Genomic DNA, 20259 nt, shown 5'->3' with positions numbered 1-20259 from the left:
CTAGTGGCCGACACAAACACCTGGCCCATCTAGGAGTGGCACTGCAGTGTCACGCAGGATGGCCCTTCCAAAAAACACTCCCCAAACAGCACATGATGCAAAGAAAAAAAGAGGCGCAATGAGGTAGCTGTGTGAGTAAGCTAAGCGACCCTAGTGGCCGACACAAACACCTGGCCCATCTAGGAGTGGCACTGCAGTGTCACGCAGTATGGCCCTTCCAAAAAACACTCCCCAAACAGCACATGACGCAAAGAAAAAAAGAGGCGCAATGAGGTAGCTGTGTGAGTAAGCTAAGCGACCCTAGTGGCCGACACAAACACCTGGCCCATCTAGGAGTGGCACTGCAGTGTCACGCAGGATGGCCCTTCAAAAAAATACTCCCCAAACAGCACATGACGCAAAGAAAAAAAGAGGCGCAATGAGGTAGCTGTGTGAGTAAGATAAGCGACCCTAGTGGCCGACACAAACACCTGGCCCATCTAGGAGTGGCACTGCAGTGTCACGCAGGATGGCCCTTCAAAAAAGTACTCCCCAAACAGCACATGACGCAAAGAAAAATGAAAGAAAAAAGATGTGCAAGATGGAATTGTCCTTGGGCCCTCCCACCCACCCTTATGTTGTATAAACAGGACATGCACACTTTAACCAACCCATCATTTCAGTGACAGGGTCTGCCACACGACTGTGACTGAAATGACGGGTTGGTTTGGACCCCCACCAAAAAAGAAGCAATTAATCTCTCCTTGCACAAACTGGCTCTACAGAGGCAAGATGTCCACCTCATCATCATCCTCCGATATATCACCGTGTACATCCCCCTCCTCACAGATTATCAATTCGTCCCCACTGGAATCCACCATCTCAGCTCCCTGTGTACTTTGTGGAGGCAATTGCTGCTGGTCAATGTCTCCACGGAGGAATTGATTATAATTCATTTTAATGAACATCATCTTCTCCACATTTTCTGGAAGTAACCTCGTACGCCGATTGTTGACAAGGTGAGCGGCGGCACTAAACACTCTTTCGGAGTACACACTTGTGGGAGGGCAACTTAGGTAGAATAAAGCCAGTTTGTGCAAGGGCCTCCAAATTGCCTCTTTTTCCTGCCAGTATAAGTACGGACTGTCTGACGTGCCTACTTGGATGTGGTCACTCATATAATCCTCCACCATTCTTTCAATGGGGAGAGAATCATATGCAGTGACAGTAGACGACATGTCCGTAATCGTTGTCAGGTCCTTCAGTCCGGACCAGATGTCAGCATCAGCAGTCGCTCCAGACTGCCCTGCATCACCGCCAGCGGGTGGGCTCGGAATTCTGAGCCTTTTCCTCGCACCCCCAGTTGCGGGAGAATGTGAAGGAGGAGATGTTGACAGGTCGCGTTCCACTTGACAATTTTGTCACCAGCAGGTCTTTGAACCCCAGCAGACTTGTGTGTGCCGGAAAGAGAGATCCAAGGTAGGTTTTAAATCTAGGATCGAGCACGGTGGCCAAAATGTAGTGCTCTGATTTCAACAGATTGACCACCCGTGAATCCTTGTTAAGCGAATTAAGGGCTCCATCCACAAGTCCCACATGCCTAGCGGAATCGCTCTGTGTTAGCTCCTCCTTCAATGTCTCCAGCTTCTTCTGCAAAAGCCTGATGAGGGGAATGACCTGACTCAGGCTGGCAGTGTCTGAACTGACTTCACGTGTGGCAAGTTCAAAAAGTTGCAGAACCTTGAACAACGTTGAAATCATTCTCCACTGCGCTTGAGACAGGTGCATTCCACCTCCTATATCGTGCTCAATTGTATAGGCTTGAATGGCCTTTTGCTGCTCCTCCAACCTCTGAAGCATATATAGGGTTGAATTCCACCTCGTTGCCACTTCTTGCTTTAGATGATGGCAGGGCAGGTTCAGGCGTTTTTGGTGGTGCTCCAGTCTTCTGTACGTGGTGCCTGTACGCCGAAAGTGTCCCGCAATTCTTCTGGCCACCGACAGCATCTCTTGCACGCCCCTCTCGTTTTTTAAATAATTCTGCACCACCAAATTCAAGGTATGTGCAAAACATGGGACGTGCTGGAATTTGCCCATATTTAATGCACACACAATATTGCTGGCGTTGTCCGATGCCACAAATCCACAGGAGAGTCCAATTGGGGTAAGCCATTCCGCGATGATCTTCCTCAGTTGCCGTAAGAGGTTTTCAGCTGTGTGCGTATTCTGGAAACCGGTGATACAAAGCGTAGCCTGCCTAGGAAAGAGTTGGCGTTTGCGAGATGCTGCTACTGGTGCCGCCGCTGCTGTTCTTGCGGCGGGAGTCCATACATCTACCCAGTGGGCTGTCACAGTCATATAGTCCTGACCCTGCCCTGCTCCACTTGTCCACATGTCCGTGGTTAAGTGGACATTGGGTACAACTGCATTTTTTAGGACACTGGTGAGTCTTTTTCTGACGTCCGTGTACATTCTCGGTATCGCCTGCCTAGAGAAGTGGAACCTAGATGGTATTTGGTAACGGGGGCACACTACCTCAAGAAATTGTCTAGTTCCCTGTGAACTAACGGCGGATACCGGACGCACGTCTAACACCAACATAGTTGTCAAGGCCTCAGTTATCCGCTTTGCAACAGGATGACTGCTGTGATATTTCATCTTCCTCGCAAAGGACTGTTGGACAGTCAATTGCTTGGTGGAAGTAGTAAAAGTGGGCTTACGACTTCCCCTCTGGGATGACCATCGACTCCCAGCAGCAACAACAGCAGCGCCAGCAGCAGTAGGCGTTACACGCAAGGATGCATCGGAGGAATCCCAGGCAGGAGAGGACTCGTCAGAATTGCCAGTGACATGGCCTGCAGGACTATTGGCATTCCTGGGGAAGGAGGAAATTGACACTGAGGGAGTTGGCGGGGTGGTTTGCGTGAGCTTGGTTACAAGAGGAAGGGATTTACTGGTCAGTGGATTGCTTCCGCTGTCGCCCAAAGTTTTTGAACTTGTCACTGACTTATTATGAATGCGCTGCAGGTGACGTATAAGGGAGGATGTTCCGAGGTGGTTAACGTCCTTACCCCTACTTATTACAGCTTGACAAAGGCAACACACGGCTTGACAAATGTTGTCCGCATTTCTGGTGAAATACTTCCACACCGAAGAGCTGATTTTTTTGGTCTTTTCACCAGGCATGTCAATGGCCATATTCCTCCCACGGACAACAGGTGTCTCCCCGGGTGCCTGACTTAAACAAACCACCTCACCATCAGAATCCTCCTTGTCAATTTCCTCCCCAGCGCCAGCAACACCCATATCCTCCTCATCCTGGTGTACTTCAACACTGACATCTTCAATCTGACTATCAGGAACTGGACTGCGGGTGCTCCTTCCAGCACTTGCAGGGGGCGTGCAAATGGTGGAAGGCGCATGCTCTTCACGTCCAGTGTTGGGAAGGTCAGGCATCGCAACCGACACAATTTGACTCTCCTTGTGGATTTGGGATTTCGAAGAACGCACAGTTCTTTGCTGTGCTTTTGCCAGCTTGAGTCTTTTCATTTTTCTAGCGAGAGGCTGAGTGCTTCCATCCTCATGTGAAGCTGAAGCACTAGCCATGAACATAGGCCAGGGCCTCAGCCGTTCCTTGCCACTCCGTGTCGTAAATGGCATATTGGCAAGTTTACGCTTCTCCGACGACAATTTTATTTTAGATTTTTGAGTCCTTTTTTTACTGATATTTGGTGTTTTGGATTTTACATGCTCAGTACTATGACATTGGGCATCGGCCTTGGCAGACGACGTTGATGGCATTTCATCGTCTCGGCCATGACTAGTGGCAGCAGCTTCAGCACGAGGTGAAAGTCGATCTTGATCTTTCCCTATTTTTGGAACCTCAACATTTTTGTTCTCCATATTTTAATAGGCACAACTAAAAGGCACCTCAGGTAAACAATGGAGATGGATGGATACTAGTATACTTATGGATGACGAGCGACTGCCGACACAGAGGTAGCTACAGCCGTGGACTACCGTACTGTGTCTGCTGCTAATATAGACTGGATGATAATGAGATAAAATTAAAATATATATATATATCACACTAGTACTGCAGCCGGACAGGTATATATTATGTAATGACGGACCTGCTGGACACTGTCTGTCAGACTCAGCACTGCAGACTCCTAAAGTAAGCTACTAGTATCAAGAAGATAGAGAAAAAAAAACCACGGGTAGGTGGTATACAATTATGGATGGACGAGCGACAGCCGACACAGAGGTAGCTACAGCCGTGGACTACCGTACTGTGTCTGCTGCTAATACAGACTGGATGATAATGAGATAAAATTAAAATATATATATATATATATATATCACACTAGTACTGCAGCCGGACAGGTATATATTATGTAATGACGGACCTGCTGGACACTGTCTGCAGAATGCGTTTATAAAAACACCACACGACGAGTGTTTAACTTTTTCAGGCAGACAATCACAATATACTGGTGGTCAGCAGACAATCACAATACTGGTGGTCAGTGGTCACTGGTCAGTCACACTGGCAGTGGCACTCTGGCAGCAAAAGTGTGCACTGTACTTAAAATATGTACTCCTGCTATAACTGCTCCCCAGTCTCCCCCACAATTAAGCTGTGTGAGCAGTGAGCACTCAGCACAGTCAGATAATGATATACAGTATTACATATGATGCAGCACACTGGGCTGAGCACAGATATGGTATGTGACTGTGTCACACTGTGTATCGTTTTTTTTTCAGGCAGAGAACGGATTAATTAAACTGGTGGTCACTGGTCACACTATCAGCAGCAAGTAGTACTCCTCCTAATAATATGCTCCCCAAAATTTGTGTCTCTCTCTAGTACTCTAATCTAAACGGAGAGGACGCCAGCCACGTCCTCTCCCTATCAATCTCAATGCACGTGTGAAAATGGCGGCGACGCGCGGCTCCTTATATAGAATCCGAGTCTCGCGATAGAATACGAGCCTCGCGAGAATCCGACAGCGGGATGATGACGTTCGGGCGCGCTCGGGTTAACCGAGCAAGGCGGGAAGATCCGAGTCGCTCGGCCCCGTGTAAAAAAACCTGAAGTTCGGGCGGGTTCGGATTCCGAGGAACCGAACCCGCTCATCTCTAATTTTTACACATACAAATTTGAAAGATTTGTGTCAATCTGTGTGATGTGGCACAACAAACACACACTAGTCCAACATACCAACTATTGTAAATATGGTAGATATGTATTAACCTGCCGTAGCCATAAGTCAGTGATAAACCAGTGATAAGCACAAGGCGAAAAATGAACCATCCGGTCAGCTCCTAACTGCCAATTTGCATATAAGTGATTGGCTGGTGTGTTTTGCAGCTTCTGCTTTTTACTTGTTTTGGTATTTCCTTATGCCATCTCCAGGTTAATACATCTGGGCCACTGCGTGTTATACATTGCACCTGCCAAACTGCTTCCAAATTCGATGTTACATGCATATTGTGTTAAATGTGATGAAGGGCAAGCTTGTTGTTAGCAATACAAATGTCTGGCCAAAAAACAAGTAAACACTCAGAATAAAAGAATACCTTTTACAGTTTAATTACACATACTGTTCAGCCTCTCTCTAAGCTACAGTACTTGAAGCAAATCCGAAGCCTACAGTATAACCGCCTTTTACTTTTCAATAATCCTTTCAGAAGCAACGGTGTTTATTATTAGTAAAAGGAATCATAAAAGTATGTGAAACAATGAGATGATGTAATACAATTGTGATGGAAGTGGTAAACTGAATAAAGACAATTAGATGCAATTACAATATGCATGTGAAAAGAGCACTCAAGCATATACAGTACATGTGACATGAATATGCAACCCTAACTGGTATTACATGTACAACCATAAATTGCAGTGCTACCAATATAACTAACATGTCTGGCTTTCCAAACAAGCCTATTATGACACAATTAAAGTCATTAGCTCACCATCTAGTACGATTGCCGGCTAGGATGGGTATACTATGTGTCTCTATGTCCATGTGTGAATAGAAAATGGCAACTCACAACTCCCTTTACCCAGCATGCATAGCTAGCTAACTATGGTAAGTTAGGAGGTACAAAAGAGAAATAGACAACTTTGAGATTTCCTGTTCTGGACCACTAGAGGGAGTTGGTTATACAGGCCAGCAAGCTATGCTGGTAGGCATGACACACATAATACTGTTATACAGTATGCAAAATGTGCCTTTTGTTTAGCAAAAAACAATCAAGATGGTTGGGCAGCTATATAATCCAAGCAGAAAGGGCCTATGTGAACCACACAATAGCCAAAGCAAATAACAAAATAAAATGTATAAAAAAAATGGGCAATAAAATCATGCTCACCATCCTGCCTGGGCCGATCAGAATCCCGGACATTGTTGCTGCAACAACGTCAGGAGGTATTAAGCTCCACATGGGCTCCTCGTAGTCAAGATATTTAGCAATGAAGGGCTGACCCTCACCGGTCTGCCGGGCAGACATCTTCTCCTTCGCCATTTTGGACTTCACACCGCTTTATATCATAGTACCATTTGCGGCACATGTCCTCGGTCCATTTGACCACCCCCTCAATGTTGGTAGCAGCAACAACTCTAGCCCACAACACACTTTTCGTCCATAATGTGAACTTTGAGGACTCTGGCCCAAAAAGCTGACGCTGATATTTCATGAGCTCACGCACCAAAGCCACATTCCCAGCATAACTAAACTTGACATTGCGGCCATTCCTAGTAGTGGTGTGTGGCTGCAGAGCAGCATCACTGTCACTAGAGGCTGCAGCAACAACCTCCTCCACCTCACTAACCTCCTCACTCTCACTCACCCCCTCCACCTCACCCACCTCCTCAACCTCCCCCACCTTCTCAACCTCCCCCACCTTCTCAACCTCCCCCACCTTCCCAACCTCACTCACCTCCTCCACTTCCCCCACCCATAACTTGCACAAACAACCTAGAAAAATAAAAAGACAAACAACACACTCCTCCACTACCACTAAACAATACACAACAAATGCACACACATACACCAACAAACAAACTAACGAGACTCCAAGAAAAAAGACAAAGACAGAAATTAAGATAACCCCAAAAGAAGCAAGACTACAAGAATAACAAGACTACTTTCTAACACAATACAGCACTCAGAACTCGCCAACAAAACACCAAAACCTCCAAACTACTCACCAACTCAACAGCACAACCTCTCACCACCACTAACTAAACCCACGAGGTGCGGACGGTTTGGGGCATATTTATATGGTTGCGCTCAGACACTACTATATTTGAAACACAACCAATCATGAATGAATGACAAAATCGAAACTACTAGTGAAAATGCGGCCGTAGTTCAGAAAACCCTGACGCATTTAAAATTGTACAAATCCGTATAAAAACAACCCATCTACAGCCGACGACCAGAATTGCGGCCGGGAAAACAACAAAAAAATACGAAAAATATCGACATCGAAAAATACGAAAACACAAAAGTCGACAGTTTAGTAAATTAGCGTAGATGAATTCAAAAAGTTGCCGTAAAATACGTCCTATAAAAATCGAGATTAAACTCCCATCAAATCAGCACAAACACGAATTTTAGTAAATATACCCCCTGATCTCTTTGTCATAATCTTCAAAGTCTTGTAAGACTATTGCTCCGCCATTATCTGCGTTTCTTATCACAATAGAAGTATTGTTCTGCAGTGACTTAAGTGCTTGTTTTTCAGCAATACTGGGATTATCACATTTTTTATTACTATTTTTAATCTGATTACGGTTGTCTGAATCAACTATCTTGAGGAAGCTCTTAATGCCAGTACTATATAAAGGAGGGTCAAAGTACTCTCTTTAAATTTTATTGTGTCTCTATGAGCATCTGTGTCAGCTTTACCATCAAAAAATTCCTTTAAACACCATTTGCATCCCATTTTATACAGATCAACTGACCACCTGAACGCATCAGCCTGCAGGTAGGAATAAATTATAGCCCTTTGGACAACAAGGAGTTCTTTTCTACAGATAAAGTATGAGAGGGAAGGTTAAAGATTAGGTTGTCACTGCTCTCCGACCTCTTGGTCTGCCTCGAGTGACCCCCCTCCTCAGGTACCATCTCCTCTTCCTTGGCCCTGGGCCCCTCCTTGGGACTTGGTATTGGGCCCTAAAAAAGATGAACCAGATGAGGGGAGATCACTAAAGGAGTCTAGCAGAAGAAGAGTTAGAGCTCACTTTCCAATTTGTTTTTTTTAAATGAAATAATGTCACTCATATATATATCTACCTGCTCTTGTATTCGTACCAACCAATCGACAGTCTTATCGGCCACCAAGGTCTGGGTATATTCCCGTTCAACAGTTTTTAATTCACCTCCTGTTTGCTGTAATTCCACACCAACTTCTTCTATCACCAGAGTCTACAAATCTAGTGAATATTTATTTAACACCCAAGGTTTCCGCATCCAATGGTGGGAGTGTTTATTCTAAAACCTTGCGGGATAAATTTCTGTCTATAATATTCTGATTGATTTGACCTTACATGGTCAGTTTCTGTCTCCCTTTTTCTAATATAGACTGGATGATAATGAGATGAAATTAATATATATATATATATAATATCACTAGTACTGCAGCCGGACAGGTATATATATTTATTATGTAATGACTGATGACGGACCTGCTGGACACTGTCAGCTCAGCAGCACCGCAGACTGCTACAGTAAGCTACTATAGTAGTATGTATCAAGAAGAAAGGAAAAAAAAAAAACACGGGTAGGTGGTATACAATTATGGATGGACCAGCGACTGCCGACACAGAGGTAGCTACAGCCGTGGACTACCGTACTGTGTCTGCTGCTAATATAGACTGGATGATAATGAGATGAAATTAATATATATATATATAATATCACTAGTACTGCAGCCGGACAGGTATATATATTTATTATGTAATGACTGATGACGGACCTGCTGGACACTGTCAGCTCAGCAGCACCGCAGACTGCTACAGTAAGCTACTATAGTAGTATGTATCAAGAAGAAAGAAAAGAAAAAAACACGGGTAGGTGGTATACAATTATGGATGGACCAGCGACTGCCGACACAGAGGTAGCTACAGCCGTGGACTACCGTACTGTGTCTGCTGCTAATATAGACTGGATGATAATGAGATGAAATTAATATATATATATATATAATATCACTAGTACTGCAGCCGGACAGGTATATATATTTATTATGTAATGACTGATGACGGACCTGCTGGACACTGTCAGCTCAGCAGCACCGCAGACTGCTACAGTAAGCTACTATAGTAGTATGTATCAAGAAGAAAGAAAAAAAAAAAAAACACGGGTAGGTGGTATACAATTATGGATGGACCAGCGACTGCCGACACAGAGGTAGCTACAGCCGTGGACTACCGTAATGTGTCTGCTGCTAATATAGACTGGATGATAATGAGATGAAATTAATATATATATATATAATATCACTAGTACTGCAGCCGGACAGGTATATATATTTATTATGTAATGACTGATGACGGACCTGCTGGACACTGTCAGCTCAGCAGCACCGCAGACTGCTACAGTAAGCTACTATAGTAGTATGTATCAAGAAGAAAGAAAGAAAAAAAACACGGGTAGGTGGTATACAATTATATATATATTATATACAATTATATATATATATATATATATATATATAAACTGGTGGTGATTAATTAAACTGGTGGTCAGGTCACTGGTCACACTATCAGCAACTTGCAAGTAGTACTCCTAAGCAGACAATCACAATATATATACTGGTGGTCAGTGTGGTCACAATGGCAGTGTGGCACTCTGGCAGCAAAAGTGTGCACTGTACGTTAAAATATGTACTCCTGCTCTCAGACTAACTGCTCCCCACTGTCTCCCCCACAAGTCAGATATACAGTCACACTATCACTTCAGCAAGTAGTAGTACTCCTCCTAATGCTCCCCAAAATTACTAAAGTAAATACTGTGTCTCTCTCTACTCTAGTCTCACTCTCTTCTCTATAAACGGAGAGGACGCCAGCCACGTCCTCTCCCTATCAATCTCAATGCACGTGTGAAAATGGCGGCGACGCGCGGCTCCTTATATAGAATCCGAGTCTCGCGATAGAATCCGAGCCTCGCGAGAATCCGACAGCGGGATGATGACGTTCGGGCGCGCTCGGGTTAATCGAGCAAGGCGGGAAGATCCGAGTCGCTCGGACCCGTGTAAAAAAAACATGAAGTTTGGGCGGGTTCGGATTCCGAGGAACCGAACCCGCTCATCTTTAGTTAATACCAGACAGAGGATCATGTTGGTCAAACTGAGGAAGATTCGGGGCACAATACCCAAACCCAAATAGCCACAGCACGCTAGGAAGAGGAAGGTGGATCAAGTTTGCAGGAAAGAACATCAGAGGCTACTAACAAAAAGAAGTCACCAAACCCCTTTCAGCATGAGGGAGTTGGCCATTCTGGTCCCACAAGCCATACAAAATACATTTGGAAACATTGTAAACATGGGGCTGGTAAATGTGGCCGCATCTGGAGAGACTTTATTTTTTCTTCTTTTGCCCCACCTGACGTGGTTGATCACTGGTAGGTCTGCGAAGTGACCTTCGAGGGCCCTGCCCAGTGGGATCTTCTTCCTGGGCAGGGGTAGGGGAGGGAGCAGGTGTTGTTGGCTCCCTGCCACTGTGGGAAAGAAGGGCAGCGATATCCTGTAGACCTTGTCCAACTGGTCTAGCTAATTGTTGGACAGAGGAGGTGAGCTCGGATAGGCCTTGCCTGAGTTCAGCCACACCTTGCCCAACACAGGTGGTCTGCTCAGTGAGTCGATGAGATATCTGGCATACCTCCATGGTCATCACGTCCTGGAATTGGCTCAGCCTATCTCCATGACTTGCAATCTCAGTCAGAATCGCCGGGAGAGAGGGTTGGGTGGGGGGGCCAGTGTGTGGCTGGCTTGGTGGAATAGCTGACCCCACACTGGAGGGCTCACTACATCCCCCCGCCTCAGCCAGATGCCCCTCCTGTGACTCACCAAGCTCACCCTCCTGTGCCGTGTTATGTAAAAAGCAGATATGTGAGACAAAAGGAGTGAAAAAAAAATAACATCAGTCACAACTTTCAAACTTACAGTTTTAACATTTCACTATATATGTCAGGCAACTTACCGGGCAAGTCATGTAGGCCTACAATCTCAGGCATGTCGGTGTCCATTTCAAAGTGGCCCCACTCACCTCCTCGTAGGTCACACGGGGCATCACCAGCTCCTCGAGCTTGGTAAACTCCACAGTGGCAGCGGGTGGGCCTACCCATGTTTCCCTCGAGGCATTCCACTCCGCAGACCTTTTTGCCTTCAGGCGGGACTTGAAGTTGGCCCAACTACATGTGTGGTTTGGTTTTGGGGAAAGGAAGAAAAATAAATAAATGTCACTTACTTGTTGTACACATGTCATGATTTTGGTTGCTATAGGCAACATCACAGTTTTCCAAGCATGGTTATAAAAAACGGTCTGCAATTGTGTGTCAATATGTACTTACCGTCTTCGTACTTCCTGTGGGGTTCGGACAAATGGGCCGACTTCATTGATGCGGTCAGTAATGTCATGCCAGATGCAGTCTTTGGCCGCTGCACCCATGTTTTTACTTCCATAATTAATTTTTTCCATGGCTTGTGGTACCAAAATTCGCAACTCCCTCTTCGTAAATGGGGGATGGTGCCTTCTCTTTTTGCTCGTTGCCTGTAATCCCTCTTCCTGTAAATGGTCCCCATTTTCCTCTTCACTTTGTGGCTGTCTTGGTTGGGTTTGAGTCTGTACCCCCGAATCTCCCTCAGTTTGACTTTCATCTGCCTCTGGCAGGGGACTCACAGCAGCCTCCTCTGTGTGTGGTTCAGAAGATGGGGGTGGTGCAGTACTGGGTCCTGCTCCTTCATCTTCTGCACTGGCAGGTGTTTGCTGCTGGCATTGCTGATGCATCCTCCTCCTCTCCACCATGGTCCTCACCTGCTGCTGCAGCTCTGCAATCTCCCCATCGAGCTCGCTGATAGTCGCCATACTGGTGATGGCATGTGCATTGGCATGGGTGTCAGGTTTTTATACCTGCGTATGTATGTGTGTGCGGGAAATTGCACAGGTGCTGCATACACTAATTTTTCCAGTACTTGGATTACTAGTTATTTAAACGGCCTGCATGCATCCTGTGTTTGTGGGTGTATGCTGGAGTGTAGATTTGCAGAGGTGGAGTGTAGTGGATGTTAGTGGAAAGAAGAGACGAGTCTTACTGTTGTCAATCCGTGTAAGTTTTTATTATGTATTTGACTAACTGTTATGCGCATTGGATGCTGCTAATTTTTCTAGTGCGTATGGTGTGCGGTTTTTTTTTTGGATCTTAGGAAATAGTTTTTTTTTTTTAATGGATTATATTGTGTTTATGTAGTAAATTAATTTGTTGGAAATTTAGAGTCAGAATTGTGTTTTTTTCAGAAAGAGTAATCACTGCATGCTTGTACAGAGAAGGAAAGATACCAGTAGAGAGAGAGAGAGAGAGAACAGATTTTAGGTAAAGTTGAGATGAGCGCAGGAGACAGAGCTTTGATCAAGAGGAGAGGTAGTAAAGTAGTAGGATGAGAAGAGTGTATTATATACACACACACATGAATGGTGGCATACTGTGTGTGTGTGTGTGTGTATATATATATATATATATATAATTAGAGATGTGCAGCGGGAATTTTCGTGTTTTTGATTCGGGTCCCCGGTCGTGTTTTAGTAAAACCACCCTTTTGGGTTTTGAATTCGGATATGTTTTGGATTCAGGTGATTTTTAAAAAAACTAAAAAACCGCTAAAATCATAGAATTTGGGGGTAATTTTGATCCTGTAGTATTTTTAAGCTCAATACCATAATTTCCACTCATTTCCAGTCTATTCTGAACACCTCACGATATTATTTTAGTCCTAAAATTTGCACTGAGGTCGCTGGATGACTAAGCTAAGCGACCCAAGTGGGCGGCACAAACACCTGGCCCATCTAGGAGTAGCGCTGTAGTGTCAGACATGATGGCACTTAAAAAAATAGTCCCCAAACATCACATGATGCAAAGATAAATAAAAAAAGAGGTCTGCCACACGACTGTGGCTGAAATGACGGGTTGGTTTCGGCCCCGACCAAAAAAGAAGCAATCAATCTCTCCTTGCACAAACGGGCTCTACAGAGGCAAGATGTCCACCTCCTCCTCATCGTCCGATTCCTCACCCCTTTCACTGTGTACATCCTCCTCCTTATTAATTTGTCCCTTTGCAAAAGGGTTGGAAAATCCTGCACAGCTGAAAAAGTAATTTTAGTGAGATATTACGTGACCAACAATAGAGCTTGGATTTGTAAATACCGATATTCATTCATCTGGATGTTGGTGGTGCTCCCCCGAGGTAAATAACAGGTATATTATTGGGTTGTCCCTGTATAAGAACAGGGGGACAGAAAGTTAGCCTCTTTGTAGGGGAACTTTTTTATCAATAGTCCTGATATTGTTTAACATATAACCTTTATTAATTTTAGATAAAAAAAATCTTGTAGAAAAAAAGGGGAGGGGGGAAATAAGGAAGTCCCTCCTCCCTCCGCAGAGCAGCGGCCCCCGCTAGAAAGACACTAAGTAATATACAAAAATATAAAAATTGTGACAAACGTGAACAATTTATTTTCTAATAAAATGCCTGTTAAAATAATTGGCAGTATAAGATCTTTTTTTTTTAAATCAAAACTTCCATATTGAGAGGGACTGTCTAATATAGGAATTTTCCTCTATACTAGTCTCTTAATAATCAAATAATAAGAAAAACTTCAATACAATCATATATATGTATAAGAATTATTTAAGTTTCAATTCTATGGGTGACAATATTTTTCAACAGCGGTTTGTCAGTCAAAGGTAATTTCTCTATAAATTGGTCAGAGGTTTATTCCTCTTACCACTGCAAGGCACTATCTGTAAATATTACTATGAGAGAGAAACAAATATATAGAAAATTCTTGTGCGTCTATGCCTCTGTGATGTTCCACTAGAAAAGGGGAGCCCTTAAAATTAATAGTCTGCTTATTTCACTCACTTTAGATGTATACCACTCTTGCTGATGTAATGATTAGCATATAGGGAGAGTAAAATATCCCAGAGCCATGTAACAAATGACTTCTGCTTCCTACTCGTGAGTCTGTGCTCAGTGAATGAGAGATGAGAGAGTCAAGAGGTCGGTACTGGTATGAGGAAAGTAGCAGCATGTCTGCTGTTGGAGGCTGCGGTGCACAGTAGCTCTGTTAACCTTAAAGTCACTGGTCCCACTGCACCCCAATGAGAGGACACCAGAATACATGATAGGTGAGTGTTAGTGTGTCTCCTGCGGCTCCTGCTGATCATATCTCCGCTGCAGACGTCTCTCTCTGTGTACCTGGCCAGACCCGTTTACGCTGCACGGGATTCCGGAAATTACGTATGGTGATCAGCCTCATCAGACGTACGTTTCACCCAGGGCAGGGCTTGCTCATCGTGATGCTTATCTGTGATTTCCCTACTATGTCTTAAAGTACAGCCTTAATCCATTTTCATTGGGTAATGGTTTGACTTGCATCCCGCATGGCCATACATAGGACTCTCTCTTAGTTGGGACTAATGTACAGCCTTATTAGGTAATAGTTTGACTGATGTCCCACATGGCCGTACACAGAACTCTCTCTTAGTTAGGAGTGGTAACCGTGGTAACGGTTTAATTATGGACTTGGCTGCATTAAATTTGTGTGTGTCATTGATTGGCAGTCTTATAGACAGTATATATTAGATTATTATACAACAAAGTTGTACTGTTTAATACACACTACTGTAGTTAAATCGGAGAATCCTGTGTTTAGTATCAGAATATAGAGAAATTAGTTAAATAATTTTTATAAATGAAATAGGAATAATAACAGAAAAAATAAAAAATAATATTAACTAGAGTAATAATTTGTGAAACTGAGCATGTCAAAAACAGCATGTTTCCTAAAGCTGAGGAATTATTTTAAGGGCTAATTGGGATAATGTTTGTATATGTACTTAGTTAACACTATTCACAGATCTCTAATTTGCCAATTACCAGTGGTACTGTGGGTTAGGGAAGGTAAAGGATTGCTTGGTGGTTGGACGGTTGATTTTGCTGGTTAGGAAATACATATAGCGGACCAATACTGCGTCTGTGACCTAAAACCCCCAATTCCTAGATGTATACAAGGCTTTTATAAATGAAATGAAAATTTAGCAATTTAGTATAGTGTTTTACAGATGCCCTCATTGCTGTGATTCAGTGACTGATATAATTAGACACCTATGAGTTAATAAGTGTAATCTACGGAATCTGGTGAAGGAGTAGAGAGGGAGAAAGGAAATGATGGGGAGTTAAAATAGTAGTGATGGTGAATAGAATGTGTATATATAATATAATTGAATAATTGTGCATTACATCCCTAAAACGGACGATATCGTGCTGAAATAAGGTTGACAATAACGTGAATCTTAACTGGGTGTTATAAACTACTGGTGTGGAAGTGATTGTTGTGAAAGATAGTGAAAAACATATGTGCATATTGACTGATTGCAATTAGTGACTACAAACTAATGTGTGATGTGAAGGTATGAGAAATATGCTGTGCTGTACCAATGTATGCTTGCCTTAAGTGACATAGGGGTGACTAAAAACTAATGTAGTGTGAAGGTATGTAAAATGTACTGTTCTTTACCAATGTATGCTTGACTAAAGTGACATTAGGGTATGATGTGTAGGTGGAGTGATAGGGAAAGGAGGGCGGGGGGGGGGGGGGGTGAAGAAAAAGGAAATAGAATGGTAAGGTGATAGGAGTGGATCTGTGAACTCTATATAGGGAGAATAGCTATCATAGTTAGTACTCAAGTTGGAAGAAAGGCACTGTAGTTTATATTCTCATTCAGTCCTCTTGGGAATAGAGATCACAACTTAAATATCCATTGGGTTTCTCATTTCAAAAGTTCTTTGTTAAGGTCGCCTCCTCTTAGTCCCAAATGGACTTTCTCGAGATCGAACATTTTTACATCTCTAGACTGACCTTGGTGTTATCTTTTATTGTTTTAATTTGTTGTATATGGTTGCAGACTTTACATGCTCCACATGGGAAGCTACCTGTGCCTTTGGTGTCTTAGGTGGTCTTTCTTCAAAATGACTTCTGACCAGTCTATCCTTAAGGTTGGGTGATCGTCTCCAACTCATTGCGACCTGGTCTTGCAAGACCTCAGCCAGGTCCATATCTGTCCGTAAAATTGAACAATGATTTTCAATAATACTTTTGATTTCATGCCATTCAGCACAGAAGTTCCCGACAAACCTTATTGCTGTGTCCGTTCTTGGGTTCTGCCCTTCTCTGAAGATCAGAGACTCTTTTGAGCTCAAAGATCTCTTTTTTGGCCTTTTTTATTGACCTATTGCTGTAGCCCCTATCACGGAGTCTGGTCGCCAGTTCATCACTCTCAACCTGGAAAGTCTTGTCATCCGAACAGTTCCTCCTGAGCCTTAAGAACTACCCTTTCGGGATGTTCTTCACTGTTGGTGGGAAATGGGAGCTCGATTGATGGAGTAGCGTGTTGCTAGCCATGGGTTTATGGTAGAGTTCGGTGGCAATGTTGTTGTCTTTATTACGATACTGTATATTAATAAGTCTAAGAAGGAGATTTTATCCTAGCCGCATACGTAAATTTGAGGTTTAGATCGTTTCTGTGCAGGTCCCTAATGAAATTCTCAAAGCACTCCACATCTCCATTCCAGATGAGTAAGACATCATCTATGTATCGTAGCCAAAGTGATATCTTCATTGTGTGATGGTCATTGGCGTACGTAGGGGCACACGAGGCCCCTATAGCCGTTCCCCTGGTCTGGATGTAAAAAATGTTTCCAAAAATGAAATATTTGTATAGGAAGAACTGAAGTAGATCCAAGATAAAAACATGGAAGTCATTTGGGCCCTCCATGTCCAGGAAATATTTGATAGCCTCTAGAACTTTCTTATGGTCTATAGAGGTGTAGAGAGATCTACGTCCATGCTGACCAAGAGTAATTTCTCTTCCAGTTTGACATCTTACAATTTCTTTAAGACATCTGTAGTGTCCTGGACATAGGAGGGAAGGGTGAACACATGGTGTCTCGGGTGAGTATTGATGAAGATACTGGCTTGTTCAAAGAGCCCCCTGATTCCCGAGACAATCGGTCTTCCTGGAGGTTGTGTAAGATTCTTGTGAGTTTTTGGCAGCAGGTAGAAGGTGGGTATTTTGGATTTGTTACACTTAGGAACCTTGATTCTGATTGTGTGATGGTACCTTTTTGCAGAGCTCCTTCATTCTTCCTTGTATATAGAGTAAACATTTTCTGCGGGATTGAAGATGAATTTTTTGCAACATTTGGCATCATTTAACTGTCTCATGGCTTCTTTAATATATAGGTCTTTGGACCAGATGACTATATTCCCTCCCTTATCAGAGGGTTTGATGACTACGTCATCCCAGGACTCTATTTCTCTGATTGCCTTCCTTTCACTGTGTTGGAGATTGTGATTCAATGTTATCTGTTTCTTATATAGTATGTCCAGATCCCTGGACACCAGTTGTGTGAAGACTCTCCCTTTCGGACAGATGTTATCTTGTGAGTAGAAGGCAGACTTCTTTTTGCCGATGGTGTGATTTTTCCCTCTCACATGTATATTGCCCTGGTGGTCCTGGAGCTCTTCTAGGAACTGCAATGCCATCTGGCCCTCTTCTGAATCCAAATTAACCTGATACAATGTGCTGCTTATCGCACCTCTGATCTCATCTTTAATATCTGTTAATCCATCCTGTGGTATGTAAAGGTTATAGGTTTTTTTATTAGCATAAAACTTTGCAAGAAGTAGTTTCCTCCCAAAGAGGTGAAGCTCCTTTTCCCAGTAGAACCTATCGAACATCTTTTTAGGCGCAAAAGTAAGACCACTGGAATCCACCATCACAGGTCCCTGTGTACTTTCTGGAAGCAATTGCTGGTAAATGTCTCCACGGAGGAATTTATAATTCATTTTGATGAACATCATCATCTCCACATTTTCTGGAAGTAACCTCCTGCGCCGATCGGTGACAAGGTGACCGGCTGAACTAAACACTCTTTTGGAGTACACACTGGAGGGGGGGCAACTTAGGTAAAATAAAGCCAATTTGTGCAAGGGCCTCCAAATTGCCTCTTTTTCCTGCCAGTATACGTACAGACAGTCCGTCTGACATGCGTACTTGGATGCTGTCACTCATATAATCCTCCACCATTCTTTCAATAGTGACAGAATCAAATGCAGTGACAGTAGACATGTCAGTAATCGTTGGCAGATCCTTCAGTCCGGACTAGATGTCAGCACTTGCTCCTGACTGCCCTGCATCACTGCCATCAGGTGGGTTTGGAAATTTTATCCTTTTCCTTGCGGTAGAAAATGAAGGAGGAGCTGTTGGTGGGTCGCGTTCCGCTTGACTTGACAATTGTCTCACCAGCAGGTCTTTGAACATCTGCAGACTTGTGTCTGCCGGAAAGAGAGATACAACGTAGGCTTTAAACCTAGGATCGAGCACGGTGGCCAAAATGTAGTGCTCTGATTTCAACAGATTGACCACCCGTGAATCCTGGTTAAGCGAATGAAGGGCTCCATCCACAAGTCCCACATGCCTAGTGGAATAGCTCAGTTTTAGCTCCTCCTTTAATCTCTCCAGCTGCTTCTGCAAACTCCTGTTGAGGGTAATGACCTGACTTAGGCTGACAGTGTCTGAACTGACTTCATGTGTGGCAAGTTCAAAGGGTTGGAGAAACTTGCACAACATGGAAATCATTCTCCACTGCGCTTGAGTCAGTTGCATTCCCCCTCCTTTGCCTATATCATAGGCAGATGTATAGGCTTGAATGGCCTTTTGCTGCTCCTCCATCCTCTGAAGCATATAGAGGGTTGAATTCCACCTCGTTACCACCTCTTGCTTCAGCTGATGGCAGGGCATGTTCAGGAGTGTTTGCCGGCACTCCAGTCTTCGGCAGACGGTGGCTGAATGCCAAAAGTGGCCCGCAATTTTTCGGCCCACCGACAGCATCTCCTGCACGCCTCTTGTTTTAAAAAAAAAATTATGCACCACCAAATTAATTGTATGTGCAAAACATGGGAAGTGCTGGAATTTGCCCAGATGTAATGCACGCACAATATTGGTGGCGTTGTCCGATATCCCAAATCCCCAGGAGAGTCCAATAGGGGTAAACCATTCTGTGATTATGTTCCTTAGTTTCCGTAAGAGGTTTTCAGCTGTGTGCCTATTCTGGAAAGCGGTGATACAAAGCGTAGCCTGCCTAGGAACGATTTGGCGTTTGCAAGATGCTGCTACTGGTGCCGCCGCTGTTGTTGTTGCGGGAGGCAATACATCTACCCAGTGGGCTGTCACAGTCATAGAGTCTTTAGTCTGCCCTGCTCCACTTGTCCGTGGTTAAGTGGACAGTGGGTACAACTGCATTTTTTAGGACACTGAGGACACTTTCTGATGTCTGTGTACATTCTCTGTATCGCCTACCTAGAGAAGTGGAACCTAGATGGTATTTGGTACCGGGGACATACTACCTCAAGTAATTCTCTAAGTCCCTGTGAACTAACGGTGGATACCGGGTGCACGTCTAACACCAACATAGTTGTCAAGGCCTGAGTTATCCGCTTTGCAACAGTATGACTGCTGTGATATTTCATCTTCCTCGCAAAGGACTATTGGACAGTCAATTGCGTAATGAAAGTAGTACAAGTGGTCTTCCAACTTCCTCTCTGGGATGCCGATCGACTCCCAGCAGCAACAACAGCAGCGCTCAAGAGATTTGAATTCAATATCGTCATTAACTGCATCTTTGAATAAAATATTCTCTGCTTCAGATTCGGAAAAGGACAAGGAGGTGCCGTGTGTGATCTTGGAAATGTTAATGAATTCATAAATGGAGTCACCTGCTCCGCTCATACCCTCAGCCATGTTAAGGACCTAGCACAGTCCAATAATGGTTGCCTTAGCAATGGACGGGTGGTGATGACGTCATGGATTGGCGCCGTTCCCCCATTTCCGGACGTGTGCCTGGCCATTAGGGCGATAATGGATATAAGGTCAGTATCTATGTTTGTATGTTGTTGTGCCTGATGACGATATAATAAATATCGAAATGTT

Source organism: Pseudophryne corroboree, chromosome 4, assembly GCF_028390025.1.
Source record: "Pseudophryne corroboree isolate aPseCor3 chromosome 4, aPseCor3.hap2, whole genome shotgun sequence".
Lineage (NCBI taxonomy): Eukaryota > Metazoa > Chordata > Amphibia > Anura > Myobatrachidae > Pseudophryne > Pseudophryne corroboree.
Note: the sequence above shows the minus strand (reverse complement) of the source record.